Source organism: Mobula hypostoma, chromosome 8 (assembly GCF_963921235.1).
Source record: "Mobula hypostoma chromosome 8, sMobHyp1.1, whole genome shotgun sequence".
Lineage (NCBI taxonomy): Eukaryota > Metazoa > Chordata > Chondrichthyes > Myliobatiformes > Myliobatidae > Mobula > Mobula hypostoma.
The window spans coordinates 74,360,336-74,375,447 of NC_086104.1; the positions used below are offsets into that span (position 1 = coordinate 74,360,336).

General features: G+C 41.1%; 1 protein-coding gene and 1 long non-coding RNA gene across 4 annotated transcripts in view; one reads left to right on the top strand and one right to left on the bottom strand.

Annotated features, from left to right (window-relative positions):
* Positions 1-15,112, bottom strand: part of macrod2 (mono-ADP ribosylhydrolase 2) — a 1,240,168-nt gene that overhangs the window by 239,108 nt on the left and 985,948 nt on the right. The gene's annotated exons all lie outside the window — the stretch shown is intronic.
* LOC134350648 (uncharacterized) overlaps positions 1-15,112 on the top strand; it is a 105,329-nt gene that overhangs the window by 512 nt on the left and 89,705 nt on the right. The gene's annotated exons all lie outside the window — the stretch shown is intronic.

The following is a 15,112-nucleotide window of genomic DNA, read 5'->3' on the forward strand; positions in this document are numbered from 1 at the left end:
GTCCATTTCTGACACCTCTCTCCTCTTTCTCGATCTCTCTGTCTCCATCTCTGGAGACAAACCGTCTACTGACATCTTTTATAAACCAAGTGATTCCCACGGCTATCTTGACTATAGCTCTTCCCAACCTGTCGGCTATAAAAATGCTATTTCCCTTTTCTCTGTTCCTTTGTCTCCACTGGATCTGTTCCCAGGATATGGCTTTCTTTTCCAGAACATTAGACATGTCCTCTGAGAGGGCATATTCTGGAGATATGCAATATGGCAAACATTAATTTTAAAAGCAGTCTTCAGATCTGAATATGGATGGTAGGTTGAACCTAAAATACAGCTCAGAACAATTGTCTTCCTGCAGCTGCCTTTTTAGAGTAGGTTGCAGACCAGGAAATATCCAATTGACCTGAGATGTCTGCACATGCATGAATACAATCTCTCCCTCTTCCTCTCTCTAATTTGGCTTCACAGGGTGTATCGAAGTGGAAAATGCTGTAACTTGTTTGAAGTGGTATGAGAGGGTCAACAACTTTAATTTCCACAGTGTTATTGTTTCAAAGGATCTGTCTAGGCCCAGTACCCAAGTGCATTTACAGACATCCCACCCTGCAAAAACTCATTTCAGGGAGGTAGCACCATCAATTTGCTGGAGATTCCCGGAACTTCCAGGAGAGGTGCGATGTCTGCCATAGAGTAGCTCCTTAGCAGCTAGCCAGCTAGTTTAAATAACGTTAGCTATGCTAATGAACGAATGACACCTGTTAAACTCACCTCAACACGTCTTTTACAGTCTTAACCCACCATGGGCAATAGAAAAGTCACTGTTGCAAACAGTGCAGCGACCAACACTGTCATTGTTTTGACCCCTATTAGGCAGGGGTACACTTTAGGGTAGTCTGGGGTGACATACGTTTTATATTTTCTTTGGAACACTCTGCCATGGCGCGCGCGCTCTCTCGTGGTTGCTCTCGCTTACTTTCTCGCTCGCTTGCTCTCGCTCTTTTTCGTGCGTGCACTCTCTCTCGTGGTTGCTCTCACCCTCTCTCTTGCTTTCTCTTGTGATATTGTGTATAACTTGCGGGCATCAGGGAGCCACTATTCATATGCGGGAGACTCCCGGAACTTCCGGGAGAGGTGGGATGTCTGCATTTACAATGAAAGAACAGCAGTGCCTCTACTTCCTTAGGAGTTTGCAAAGATTTGACATGACATCTAAAACTTCGACAAACTTCTACAGATGAGTAGTGGAGCGTATATTGACTGGCTGCAATACAGCCTGTATGGAAACACCAATGCTCTGAAAATGATTGCAGAAACCACAAAAAGCTGGATGACAATCACAGTGTAGGTGGTATGGTAGAAGGATAGGATGGTAAAATACACTATTACTTACTTTCTTACAGTCAAATTTTGATGATGAATGGTAGAGTTACCTCCTGACCAATATTTATTGCTTATTTAATGTCATAAAAGCTTTGTACAAATTGCCTTTTATCCTTCCCATGTTACAATACTGACTACAGCTCAAAAAGTAATTCTTTGACTACAAAAGAGTTTTGGACAGCACAGGGCTGTCAAAAGCACAACACAAACATAAGGTTTTCTTTACAAGCCATTGTTGCATTTGGATTTCAAGGTTTAAAAGAGCTCAGGCGAAATGTTTCCTCTGTTTGATAAGTCCAATTGTGTTCAGTACACTTTCATTCTTACAGAATATCTATCGTTCATTGTGAGAAAAATAACAGTGCCACAAAGTAGTCAAATGTGGGCACAATTCTCTTCCATGGCTTCTTACATGTTTGTGCCTAGGGCTGCTATTATGAATCCCTATTATAGAATGTCTGAACCTTTAGTGTAGATTCATGGTTTGAAGCTGGGCATCAGATAAAGACATTGAAGCTTCCATGCTTGATTCCAAGACCATTTTCCCATCAGTAACAAAAATCAGGAGTAATTTATAGGAGCAAATTAAGAGTTTGGCTAATTAAGAGTTCTTAAGAATTTGGTTTTTGCAAAGTACATTGGGAATAACATATTAAATATATCTGCCTTTTATACTTACAGAATGTTTCATTATCGAAAAGCATTAGGTAAGAAAATCAGTGTTCAGTTGCACATTACAAGTCATATGTGTCAAATGTGCTTTGTGCTGTGCATGACTTGGCACTGTGCTTTACAACTTGGCCTTGGAGGAGGGCTGTTTTGTTTGGCTGTATTCATATGTATGGGTGTGTGGGGTGTCCAGGGAGAGGTAGCACCTCTGGTGAAAGGGCTTGCAGTGTTCATTTCAGAGCAGCTCACTCACCTTTGGTTCCCACCAGAATCTTGGCTCTCACCTCTGGCTCCAAGTAGCTGTCTGCATATGATAGCGATCACACCCTGGTACATCGCTTCAGCAGGTGGGCTAAACCAGGTGGGCTCACACCCCACTGAGACAGGGACATGCCTGTCAAGTCAGCTCCAGCCAACTAGGCGGATGAGATCTACAGTGAGATCCAATGGCCAGGAAGGCGGTAGTGCAACATTCGGTGGAGAGCAAAGGTCATGATAAGGCACAGATGACACTGTGGTCATCCACTGCAACCAAGGAAGATCCCAGTTTGTGATGCTTTCTCATACCACTGGACCCAGATTTCTGAAGTTGAGAGAGTGGAACTGCCCCAGTGCAACAACTTCTCCACTTTAAAAACTCTCCCGCACAGGTTTTCTCTCATCATCGGACACAACGGACAACCAGAAGAAAAAATACCATATATGGTTGAATGACAGTTAAGTTTAAACCTGAACTTGAACCTAAACTCAAATTTGATCTGTGGTTCTAAGAATTTATTCCATGCACTGCTTAAACATATATTAAATTCTGAGCCAGTATTTTTGATAGACCAAGAAAGACTGATTTAAAATTAGATGCCTGTTAAAAAATTTCCTGGCCCACTTTATCTACTTATGCACAAACTTTCCATGACCTACAAATTTACTTGACAATTTAATCTCATTACTGATGAGTGTAGACTAAGCACAAAAGCAGCCAGTTAAAGCTTAATATATTAATGCCTAACTAAAGAATTAATTGGTTGGTAACTTTCAAAATATTTTGCTTTTGATTCAATTAAGCTTACAACAATTCTTTGTGCTATGGGGCAAGGATGCAGATTGTCTGATTAGGACTGGTTAGTCTTTTACTTCATGAGAAAATGGCTCAGTTTATGACCTGAAAACATTTTTCTGCAGTAAGATGTTGATTTGAGACAAATGGGTCACTTGGTATTGTAAAGTACCCATTCATATTCTCTAATCTCAAGTTTAAAAACAATAATGGTGAAAAGTGAGACAGTCTTTCATACAGTAAGTACAAAAACATGTCCTTTAGTCTACCTTGTCCATGCCAACATCAAGCACTCAACTTTCTTCATCCCTTCTATACCTTGGTGAAATAAATGCTTGTCTAGATAGTTCTGAAATGTTGTGAGAGTCTCCATCTCCACCAAATTTCAGGCAGAGTATTCCAAATACCAACATCTCTGGGTGAAAAAAATTCCTCCTTCTAGCCCTTCTAAATCTCTCAGGTCCTGATCTATCCCTCTCCCCCTCACCTCAGCCCCAACTCCTACCACCATCATCTCTGCTCCATAAAAAACAAACCCAGCCTCTATCATTACCGAGGCACTCCATCAGAGGCGCGTGCTCTAGCATAATCACCGTAGTGGCAAAAACTGCACAAAATATTCCAGGTGGCCTATCTAATGTTTATAAAACTGTACCCATGACTTCCAAGCATTTGTATCCTATGCCCTGTCTAATGAAGACCAACCTCCTTACCACCAAGGTCTATCTGCTTCTCTATGCCCCAGGGCTCAACCATTCACCGAGTATGTCCTACCTTTATTTGACCACCTAAAATAGGTCATTTTGCACTTATCAAGAGTGCAAACATGCTGAATAAAGAGTGTAAAAATACCATTTGCCATTGCTCTCCTCAATTTACCAGCTGATCAATATCTTTCTGTAGCCTGAAACTATCCTGGTAGCTATGCACCACACCACCAATTTTTGTGACATTAGTGAAGAAAGTAGTAGTGATTTTCAACCTTCAAGATCTCTGCACGTTACCAAATCCTGTAATTTGCCTCTTATCCAAGTTGTTTGCTCCATCACTGAAGCCAAATGTTTAACAACCCAGATTCTGGGCAATTAGTTCACTCCCTAAATTCTTACAACTCCCGACTTCTCATTCTTCCGATAGAATGCTCCTTAAAACTCATCTCCAATGAGACTCAACTATCTGCCTGAGTGATTCAGCATCAAATTTTGTTTGAAATTATCTTGTGAAGCACTTTTGCTGTATTAAAGCGGCACTAATGTTGTCGCTCTTGCCACAGGTCAAATTTCACCCGAACACAGAAAGTAGTGACAGAACCTGGCTCATACAAAACAGTTAAATATGGGAATACAATATCAGGATTCAGCCATTTCGCTCCTTGAATATAAACAAAAATGGTGGAAACACTCAGTACATCTACTTCTGCACATGCTGTCTGATATGCTGATTGTTTCCAGCATTTTCTGTTTTTATTTCAATTTTTTATCACTTCGTTAACTTTGTGAGCCTGTTCTGCTCGTCTCTGAAGTGGTGGGTGTGATGTTATGGATGTGGGAGAGGGGGGAGCAAGAAGACTATTTCAAAATTAAATTATCAACTTTCTATGGGAAATCTTCTGAAGATTAGTCTAAATCCTGACTTATATTCCACAAATATGAATGTTGAAGATGAGTGACAATTCCAGTTTTGAGTGGTGAGTAGACATCACCAATCTATCAACCCACTTAAGTCAGGTTTAACTTAAATCACTACTGAATCTAGCCCAGGTGATTTCAAAATTCCCCCATTAATGAAATATGAAGACAACATTACGATATTTGGTCCCCACTCCATTTATGTATAAGATCTTTCAATCAATGCATAATGTTAGTGAAATAATCAAATCTGGGGTTTAAATAGAGATTATTTTCCATGAAACCGACTGCTGTAAGCCATATTCTAACATACTGGCTGACTCTTTATCACTAGACACAGTGATCAAAGAGTTAAATTGAGGTGTCTTAAATTTCCAAGTCAGTAGATTGGGAATAGGTAATGATGAATATACAAACTAATTTGCCTCATAATTCATCCCCAGTTGGCAGCTTTAAATGTGTTATTTAGTTGAGTCAGTGAGTTGAATTCTGCCTCTGAAATTCATTTCACTGAAATTCTAAGCAATTACGTATAAAGTGTGTGTAAAATCAGTCCCAGCCTCTCAAAACTGTATCAGATCTGAATATAGCGTTAACAGATTTCTAGACCTGAAAATGTCATTCTCTATACCTCCTCGAGATAGTGATGTTACTCTTGGCAGTCAATGTTCAAAGTATTTTAAAACACCACAGAGCCGATATTTGGCAGAATTACATGAATATCTTATTCCATAAAATGGTTGCCCAAAATTAAGATCTGGGCCTTTTGTGGGAATATATTTTTACCAACAAGCAGTCAGATCCATGGTTTCAGATAAGCATTGTCTAATTCACAGATAATTCTGTAATCAGAAAGTAGCCCTGCTTACTATCCAAGTAGTGAGCGAGGACATCGCAAGCGATCGCTCTCACTGGAGGCTGGAACTACGCAGAGGTCTAAAAAGAGGAGAAGAGAAGCTGAGGCTTGCCGCTGAAGAAAAGCGTACTCGTCGGAAAAACAGCACCAAGACAACACTGGAGGACAGTGCCTTCAAGTGCAGTCACTGCAGCCGAGAGTGTCACTCCCGTGTGGGCCTCTACAGCCACAACAGACGCTGCTCTATCAACACAGACTGAAGCAAGACTTTCCAGGTGTGGATCCATGGTCTCGCGAGACTAATGGATGCCACCACCAGAAGACAGTACTTTCAAATGATGATGGCACTGGAGGCCTTCAGTGAAAGTTTGCATGTTCAAGATCATAAGACTATTTAATGAAACTACACAGTTCCTATTTGTATCCAATGGCTAAAATTAAAATTTTAACAATGTTCTAATTTGACAGCCTGAAGGTCCATACCATTTATTTGACGATTTTCTTCTAATCCCCGATTTTCCACATTTCAAGAAGGCTGAATATAAATGCAGTAATTTCTTTTTCCTAGGATTTGGGTATCAAGAACTAGATAGCAAATATTTAAGATGAGAGGAGAAAGGCTCTATAGAAACTTGAGGGGCATTTTTTTTAATCCCAAGGGTAGTATATGTATATAGAATGAGCTGCAAAAGGAAATGGTTGAGGCAGGAACAATAACAACATTTAAAAGATGAGAAAGGTTTAGAAGGTTATAGGCCAACTGCTGATAAATGGGACTAGCTTGGATGTGGGATCTTGGTCACCATGAAAGAGTTGCACCAAAAGTCTTGCTGCTTTGATGCTATAGGATTCTGTACATGAAATGGAAGAATTTTCTCCACCAATTGGAGAGATCAGTATCAATGAGTCCCTTCTGTAGTCCTGAGTAATTTCTCAAATTTGATCAAAATAGAAGATGGCAACCTACTTGTCATTTATTTCATGTAACAATATTTACAATTTTAACTCATGATTCAAACTAAAATACTTATCTAAATTGACCGACATGTAACAAAGTCTTCTTCATCCTCAGCCAGGGCAGTACTATATGGTTTTAAAATAAAGAAATACCACAGAAGTCATTCTGCAGAATGAGCCACTCTCCTGACCTTTTCATTAAAAGGTTACATAACTATTGTTATAATCTTTTCATCTTACCCATTTAATTAAACTATCCCCATTGCTGCCTTGCTGTCATCTTTAGCCAGATTCCCTCTCATCTCATATGCACTTTTCTAAGGCTCCTTACTCAATGGACATTTTGTGAAACAGTCTGTCTTTTCAAGCATCTTGCTCTCCTCCATTGTTACTTTCCAGCCCTTTAGGCTCTACACATTGGAACTTCCAGTTACAAACTCTTGGAACCCATCTCCTTAATCAACCTTTGATGACCCCTCCTAATGTCTCCGTATTTTGTGTTCACCATTCATCTCTCTTCAGCTTGCTTTCATGAAATCGCAAAAGATGTTTCTCTATTGAAAACATAAGCATTTTTATTGAAGAGAAATTGGAAGAGCACCAGATGAATATGTGGTTCCCATAATATCAAGGAAAGGGACGAGTCATATGTTGGGTTTTGGAGGTCAGGGATGAGTGAATCCCTTAATGACTATATAAAGATTAAGAATATTCAGGAGGGCAGAGAGAGATTATGAGGTGAAACTGGCAGATAAATTTTAGATTAATCCCAAGAGGTTCCATAGCTACGTAAAGAGTGAAAAGGTGACCAAGAAGAGAATAGGTCCCCTTAGAGATCAGCAGGTACCTTTTATCTCTTAGGAGATGGATGGCATTTTTAACAAGTATTGTTTCTCAGTGTTTACTCAATCATGGTTGCTCAAAAGATAAGGGAAGTTTATAAGAAGCTGTGCAGGTACAACTTCTGCTCTGTATCTGATATTTGAGACCTGAATCCTCATGATGCTCTGCTGTCATAGCAAGGGAACGTAGATACTTTAGTGACCTGGTGAGACATGATAAGCAGAACCTGGAGAGGATCACTTTCTTCACAGACTGAATTTTGCCAAAGCTATGTTAGTTCAGCATCGCAGCAACTCTGCCTGCATTATTTCATGTCTCACGACCTTTCAACTAACTCTGACATGGAACCAGCATGCTGTTATCAGATGCATGGATGCAATTCCAACCCAGGAAATTATGGATAAGTGAATAAGCTGTTCTATTCCAAAATAGACTATCCCCGTTCCACATTCAAGAGAGAGTCAAACTATCCTCTTAGGTGACTTCAATGCCAGAGTGGAAAAAGATGCAGCTCTCTCATGATCAACAAGGAACAAGGAAGAATACTTCTAAAAGAGTCCTCCGTCTGTCAAAATGCTCAGAGCACAGTCTTGTTATAACTGATGCACTGTTTCTCCAGAGACCTAGCTAAAGACCCCATGTTGACAAGCATAGTTCAGGCACTTGGTAGATTAAGTAATGCCCAACACCCACTAACTTCCAAACTCTACTCGTGATGTAAGTGATTGGAGTGAAGCAAAGCACAATCAACATGACCACAGAAAATCCTGCTGAAGGCTAACATCACATTCAAACAGCCGATCTGAATTTCACAATGCATGCAGTTTGTTCTCCCAATTGTAAGGAAAAACTTTCATTTCTGTCCATAGGTCTGTAGGTCCTTGCTGTGTACAACACAGCTGGTGTGTTTCCTGCATAACTTTAGTAGCCGACCTCTGAAGAACTTCATTGGCTGTGAAGTGCTTTGGGGCATCTTGAAATAGTGAAAGACAGGATACAGAATTAGTTTTCTTTGTAAAGGAAATCACAAGCAAACTACTCTAAACTGAGTGCTCGCAGAATATTAAGCCATGTTGTCATGACAAAGTCACATAAGTTAGATAATAAGATTGTTAAGATATATGGCTGTCTGGTCAGTCAGTACTTTGAACAATGCACTCAATTCATTAGTTAACAAAAAGCAAGAAACTGAAGATAAAGTTGAAGTGTCTCACTTTTTCCAGTATCTGTTATGTGGCTCAGTATTTGTTTTATTTTTATAGCATCCCTACCAAACCAAATATTGTCAAAGTTATTGATTTAAAAACAAAACTAGAAACTGCTACAATTAAATTTAATGAATACATCAACAAAAACTGGGAATGTTTGCTATGCTGGGTGTGGTTTATTTGTGCATGACATGATATGCCAAATAAATCTGGGAAATACTTAACTCTGAGGTTAGTGAAAAGCACTGCAGCAGGAATTAACAACCACGACTTGGGTGCAGTTTCCCTTTAAGAAAATGGCAGTGGGGAAGGCACGCTGGACTGCAGGAAAAATTGAAATGCAGAGTATTTAGACCCCACACCCCCACTCTCGACTGTCCTGCTGATGAATGGGCAATCACTGGAAGTTAAAATTAATGACCTCAGAGCACGATTGCTGTACCAGAGAGACATCAGGGATTGCTGTGTACTTCGCTTGATAGAAACATGGCTCGCTCCTGCCATTTTGGACGCAGTACTGCAGCCCAATGACTTCAACATTCTTCACAAAGACAGGACAACTCAGTCTTTTTAAAGGTATAGGAAGTAGACTATGCTTTATGATTAACTCAGCAAGCATGGTGCACAGATGTGGCAGTTCTGTCTTAGCCCTGTTCACCTGACTTGGAATATCAAGGTTTCAAGTCCATTTTATTTGTCAGGGGTTTTCTACCACCATCCTCGGAGTACTGTACACTTAACCTCAGGCCAATGTCAAGCAGGCACTGGAAGAGCACCATGATCAGCAGTCATGAAAAAGCGCACCCTAATGCATGACTATGATTGAGGGGGGATTTCAACCAGATCAGCTTGAAGAAGTCTCTGAACAGCTACCGACAACATATCACCTGTGGAACCAGAGGAGCCAACACACTAGACCACTATCAAGAACACTTGCATGCTATCTGATGCCCACACTTCAGAAAGTGTACTTCTACTCCTAGCATAGAGGCAGAGACCAAAGAATGCAGCAAAAGTGGTGAGGGCCAAGAAGATATAGTGAAGGGAGGTAGAGGAGCTTTGACAGGACTGCTTTGAGTCAGTGGACTGGACAATATTTAGGGACTCATCATCAAATCTGAATGAATACACCACAGTTGTCACCAACTTCATCAAGACCTGTATGGATGAGTATGCAACTTTGAGAACATAACAAGCATACCCAAACCAAAAACTGTGAATGAACCAGGAGATTCATAGTCTGCTGAGGGCTTGATCTGTTGCATTCAAGACTGGTGATCCAGAAGTGAACACAAAGTCCTTGTATGACCCATGGAAGAATATTTTAAGAACAAATAAAAATTCCAATTGAAGTTAAATATGGTATCAGATTCATATCAGCGCTTACAGAGTTTGCAGGCCATTACTTCCTACAAGGTGAAACCTAACATCATGAATGGCTATGATGTTTCACTCCCAGATGAGCTGAATGTCTTTTACACACACTTTGAAAGGGAGAATTACACCTCTGCGAATCCTTGCAGATCTGGTGAGCCTGTGATATCTGTCTCGGAGGCTGATGTCAGAACATCTTTCAAGAGGATGAACCTGCATATAGGGCCCTGATGGTGTACCAGGTAGGGCAATGAAAACCTGTGCCAACTAACTGCGAGTGTTCAAGGACATCTTCACTGTTGCAGTCAGAGTTTCCCACCTGCTTCAAAAGGGTGACAATCATTCCAATACCCAAGAAGAGTAGGGTGAGCTCTCTCAATGACTATTGCCCAGTAGCCCAGTGCTTTAAGAGATTGGTCATAGCATGCACCAACTCCTGCCTATGTAAGGACCTAGACCTGCTGCAATTTGTCTATTTCCACAATAGATCTACAGCAGATACACTCACTGACTCTCCACTCAGCCTAGTACCACCTGCACAATAACAATACCTACGTCAGGCTGCTGTTTATTAATTACAGCTCAGTGTTCAACACAATCACAACCTCAGTTCTAGTCAAAAAGCTTCAAATCCTGGGCCTCTGTACCTCCATCTGCAACTGGATCCTTGAATTCCTCACCAGAAGATCACACTACGAGTGGTGATTGATAAGTTTGTGGCCTAAGGTAGAAGGCGTCAATTTTAGAAAACCTAGCACATTTATTTTTCAACATAGTCCCCTCCTGCATGTACACACTCAGTCCAGCAGTCGTGAAGCATACGGATCCCTTCTTTGTAGAAGTGGTCCACAGCAGGGGTGATTGATAGGTTCGTGGCCTAAGGTAGAAGGAGATGAGTTATTAACCTCAAACTTTCTGCATTATGAATCAGAGTTGAACTGCATGTGCATGTAACGAGCGTATCTTGGACCTCCAGGTGGTCCACAGCAAAGATGATTGATAAGTCCGTGGCCTAAGGTAGAAGGAGATGAGTTATACAGCTCTCATTACATGCATGTGCAGTTCAACTCTTTGAGTGAAAATGTAGAAAGTTTGACGTTTCTCCTCATCTCCTTCTACTTTAGGCCACGAACTTGTCAATCACTCCTGCTGTGGACCACTTTCTGGAGGTCCGAGATGCCGACTTCTACAAAGAAGGGATCTGTATGCTCCACAACTGCTGGACTAAGTGTGTAAATGCGGGAAAAATAAATGCGCTAGGTTTTCTAAAATTCACTCCTTCTACCCTAGGTCACAAACTTATCAATCACCCCTCGTATGTGAGAATGAGAGATAACAACTCCTCTTCACTGATAATCTACACTGGTTCATCTCAAAGATGAGCGCTTAGCCCACTGCTCTACACTCACACTCTTTCTCTCACACCCATGTCTATGTTGCTAGGCACAGCTCAAACAGCATCTATAAATTTGCCAATGACACAACTGTTGTTAGCAGAATTTCAGAAGGTATCAAGGAGGCATACAGAGAGAGAGAGCAAGATAGATCAGCTGGCTGAGTAGTGTCACAACAACAACCTTGCACTCAACGTCATTAAGTGATTGTGGACTTCAGGAAGGGGAAAAGTCGAGGGAACACACCCTAGTCCTCATCAAGGGTTCAGCAGTGTAAGGGGTGAGTAATTTCTAGTTCCTGGGTGTCAACATCTCTGAAAATCTATCCTGGGTCCAACATAACGATACAATTTGAAAGAAGGCATGAAGCAGTTACATTTCATTAAGAGTTTGAGGAGACCTGGTATGTCACCAAAGACTCTCGCAAATTTCTACAGATGTACTGTGAAGAGTATTCCAACTAGTTGCGTCACCGTCTGGTATGGAGGAAACACTGAACTGGATCAGAAAAAGCTGCAGAAGGTTGCCTCACCTCCCCCTCATACCCCATCCACTATTTCTTTATATACACACATTCTTTTTCTCTCTCTCCTTTTTCTCCCTCCGTCCCTCTCACTATACCCCTTGCCCATCCCCTGGGCTTTTTTTCCCACTTCCCCCTTTTCTTTCTCCATGATCCTCTCATATCCCTTTTGCCAATCAACTGTCCAGCTCTTGGCTCCATCCCTCCCCTTCCTGTCTTCTCCTATCATTTCAGATCTCCCCCTCCTCCTTCCACTTTCAAATCTCTTACTAGCTCTTCTTTCAGTTAGTCCTGACGAAGGGTCTCGGCCCGAAACGTTGACTGTACCTCTTCCTAGAGATGCTGCCTGGCCTGCTGCGTTCACCAGCAATTTTTGTGTGTGTTGCTTGAAATTCCAGCATCTGCAGATTTCCTCATGTCTGTGGATATAAAGGAAGTTGCTCTTCAGAGGGGGACCAATATTCTTGCGGGGAGGTTTACTTGATCTTTTGGGAGTGGTTTAAACGAATATGGCAGGGGGATGGGAACCAGTATGGCAGAGCTGAGGATAAGCCAGCAGGTTTACAAGTAGATGATGGATATATCATGAATGTAAGGGAGGACATGCCAATGACTGGGTTACAAATGCAGACAGAGCAAAGAGTTCAATTGTACAACAGAGGCAAAATTCAAAAGGGGAAAGAATGCAGCGCTGAAAGTGCTGTATTTAAATACACATAGCATTCGGAATAAGGTGGACAAACTCATGGCAGCAATTACAGATTGATCAGTATGATGTTGTGGGCATCACTGAGTTGTGATGAAATGAGGACATAGTTGGGAACTTAACATCAAAGGATATACTTTGTATCGAAAGGACAGGCAGGTTGGAAAGAGGAGACATGGGGTCAGAGAATGTTGAATCTTTGTGGGTGGTGTTAAGAAATTGCAAGGATAAAAAAAATTATGGGAGTCACATATTGGGATTGGGAAAATCAGACTGCTGTTGCATCATAAGAGAGAGAATTTGTCAAATGACTACGAGATGGCTTTTTAGAGCAGCTTGTGCTTGAACCTACTTGGGGAGAGGCCATCTTAGACTGGGTGTTGTGTAATAACTCAGATCTTATTAGGGAGTTCAATGTAAAGGAACTCTGAGGAGACAGTGATCATAATATGATTTAACTCATACTGCAACTTGAGAGGGAGAGACATAACTCACATGTATCAGTATGGTAATGAAATAAAGGGAATTACAGAGGCACGAAAGAGGAGCTTGCCCAGGTGGATTGGCGGGAATGACAGCTGAGAAGATGTGGCTGAAGTTTCTGATAATAGTTCACAAGGCGCAGGATAGATATGTCTCACAGAGGAAGAAGTTCTCAAATGGCAGGGGTAGGCAACTGTGGCTGACAAGGGAAATTAAGGATTGCCTAAAAGCCAAGGAAAGGGCATATAAGGTATCAAAGGTGAATGGGAAGTTGGATGATTGTAAAGGTTTTAAAATCCAACAAAAGGAAACTACAAAAGCCTCAAGAAGGGAAAAGATGAAATATGAGGGCAAACTAGCCAATAAAGCAGGATACTGAAAGCTTTTTCAGTTATATAAAGAGTAAAAGGGAGGTGAGAGTTGATATTGGACGACTGGAAAATGATGCTAGTGAGGTAGTAATGGGTGACAAAGAAATGGCAGATGAACTTAATGAGTACTTTGCATCTGTCTTCACTGTGGAAGACACTAGCAATGTGCCAGAGGTCCATGAGTGTCAGGGAGCAGGAATGAGTGCTATTACAAAGGAAAAAGTGCTAAGCAAACTCAGAGGTCTTAAGGTGAATAAGTCACCTGAAAGAGGTCGCTGAAGAAATAGCAGATGTATTGGTCATGATCTTTCAAGAATTACTTCATTCCGGCGTGGTCCCAGTTGATTGGAAGACTGCAAATGTCATTCCACTCTTTAAGAAGGGAGAAAGGCAAAAGAAAGGGAAGATTTTAGGCCAGTTAGCCTAACCTTAGTGGTTGGGAAAGTGTTGAATTCTATTATTAAGGATGAGGTTTTGGGGGCATCTCATTGAAACCTACCGAATGTTGAAAAGATGAGATAGGGTGGACGTGGAGAGGATGTTTCCTATGGTGGGGGTATCCAGAACTAGAGTGCACAGCTTCAAAATTGAGGGGCGACCTTTTAGAATAGAGATAAGGAGGAATATTTTTAACCAGAGAGTAGTGAATCTGTAGGCTGCGGTGGAGGTCAAGTTCATGGGTATATTTAAAGCGGAACTTGATAGTTTCCTGATCGGTCAAGGCATCAAAGGATATGGCAAAAAGGCAGGTGTATGAGCTTGAGTGGGATCTGGGATCAGCCATGATGGAATGGCGGAGCAGACTCGATGGGCTGAAAGGCCCAATTCTACTCCTATGTTCCAAGTGAAACAAAGCTAGCTGCCTGTACAAAAAGCATGATGTACATGACAATGTGAGCCAGAAAGGGTGACTTCAATTCCTTTGCAAGCAAAGTTGAGTTTGAGATTTAAAAGGTTAGCAATACTGATTAAGGTTCAACAAGCGACACCAGAAAGGAAGGTAGGTTCTTGTGTAGCTTGTGTATGGCATTTAAGTACATGGCTTACTAATGCATTACCTGAGGAGCTGTTGCAGGTACAGAGCAAAGGGAAACAACAGTCTCATTGTGGCAGCTGGTAGCTTTATTCTTCTCAACCAGAAATGTATGCATCAAAGAGACAAAGAAATTTGATCCTTTGGGCACTACAACACTGCTCTCTACACTTACTAACTGCTTCTTTATACAAAGCTTAACAAAAGATACAATTGTCATAACAAATCACAACTTAATTAGTCACCATGCAAAAGAAAATGCTTACAGCATTCCTACGCAGAGTACAGTCTATTAATGTTCTCATTTCAAACACATCAATAAATCTTTTGAAAAAAGTGTGATTGGTTATGCCCAGGAGTCATCATGATTTTTAACCATCACCTTTGTAAAGCTAATGTAGGAACTAAATTTTAATGTGCCATGATAAATAACTAAATGAGTAGGTTTAAGGAATGAACAATTCTGCAGAAATTGCACAAGGAAAGGAAATTACAACAGTTATAAATAGTACCACTGATACTGCTCATGCTACCCAGTGAGGAGAAGTATATCATCTTTGGAAGGTGCTGAAAGGGGTGTAAAAGCATCCACTACTTTTCACTGGGTGCATCTTAGCAACAAGTGGCCAAACCTGC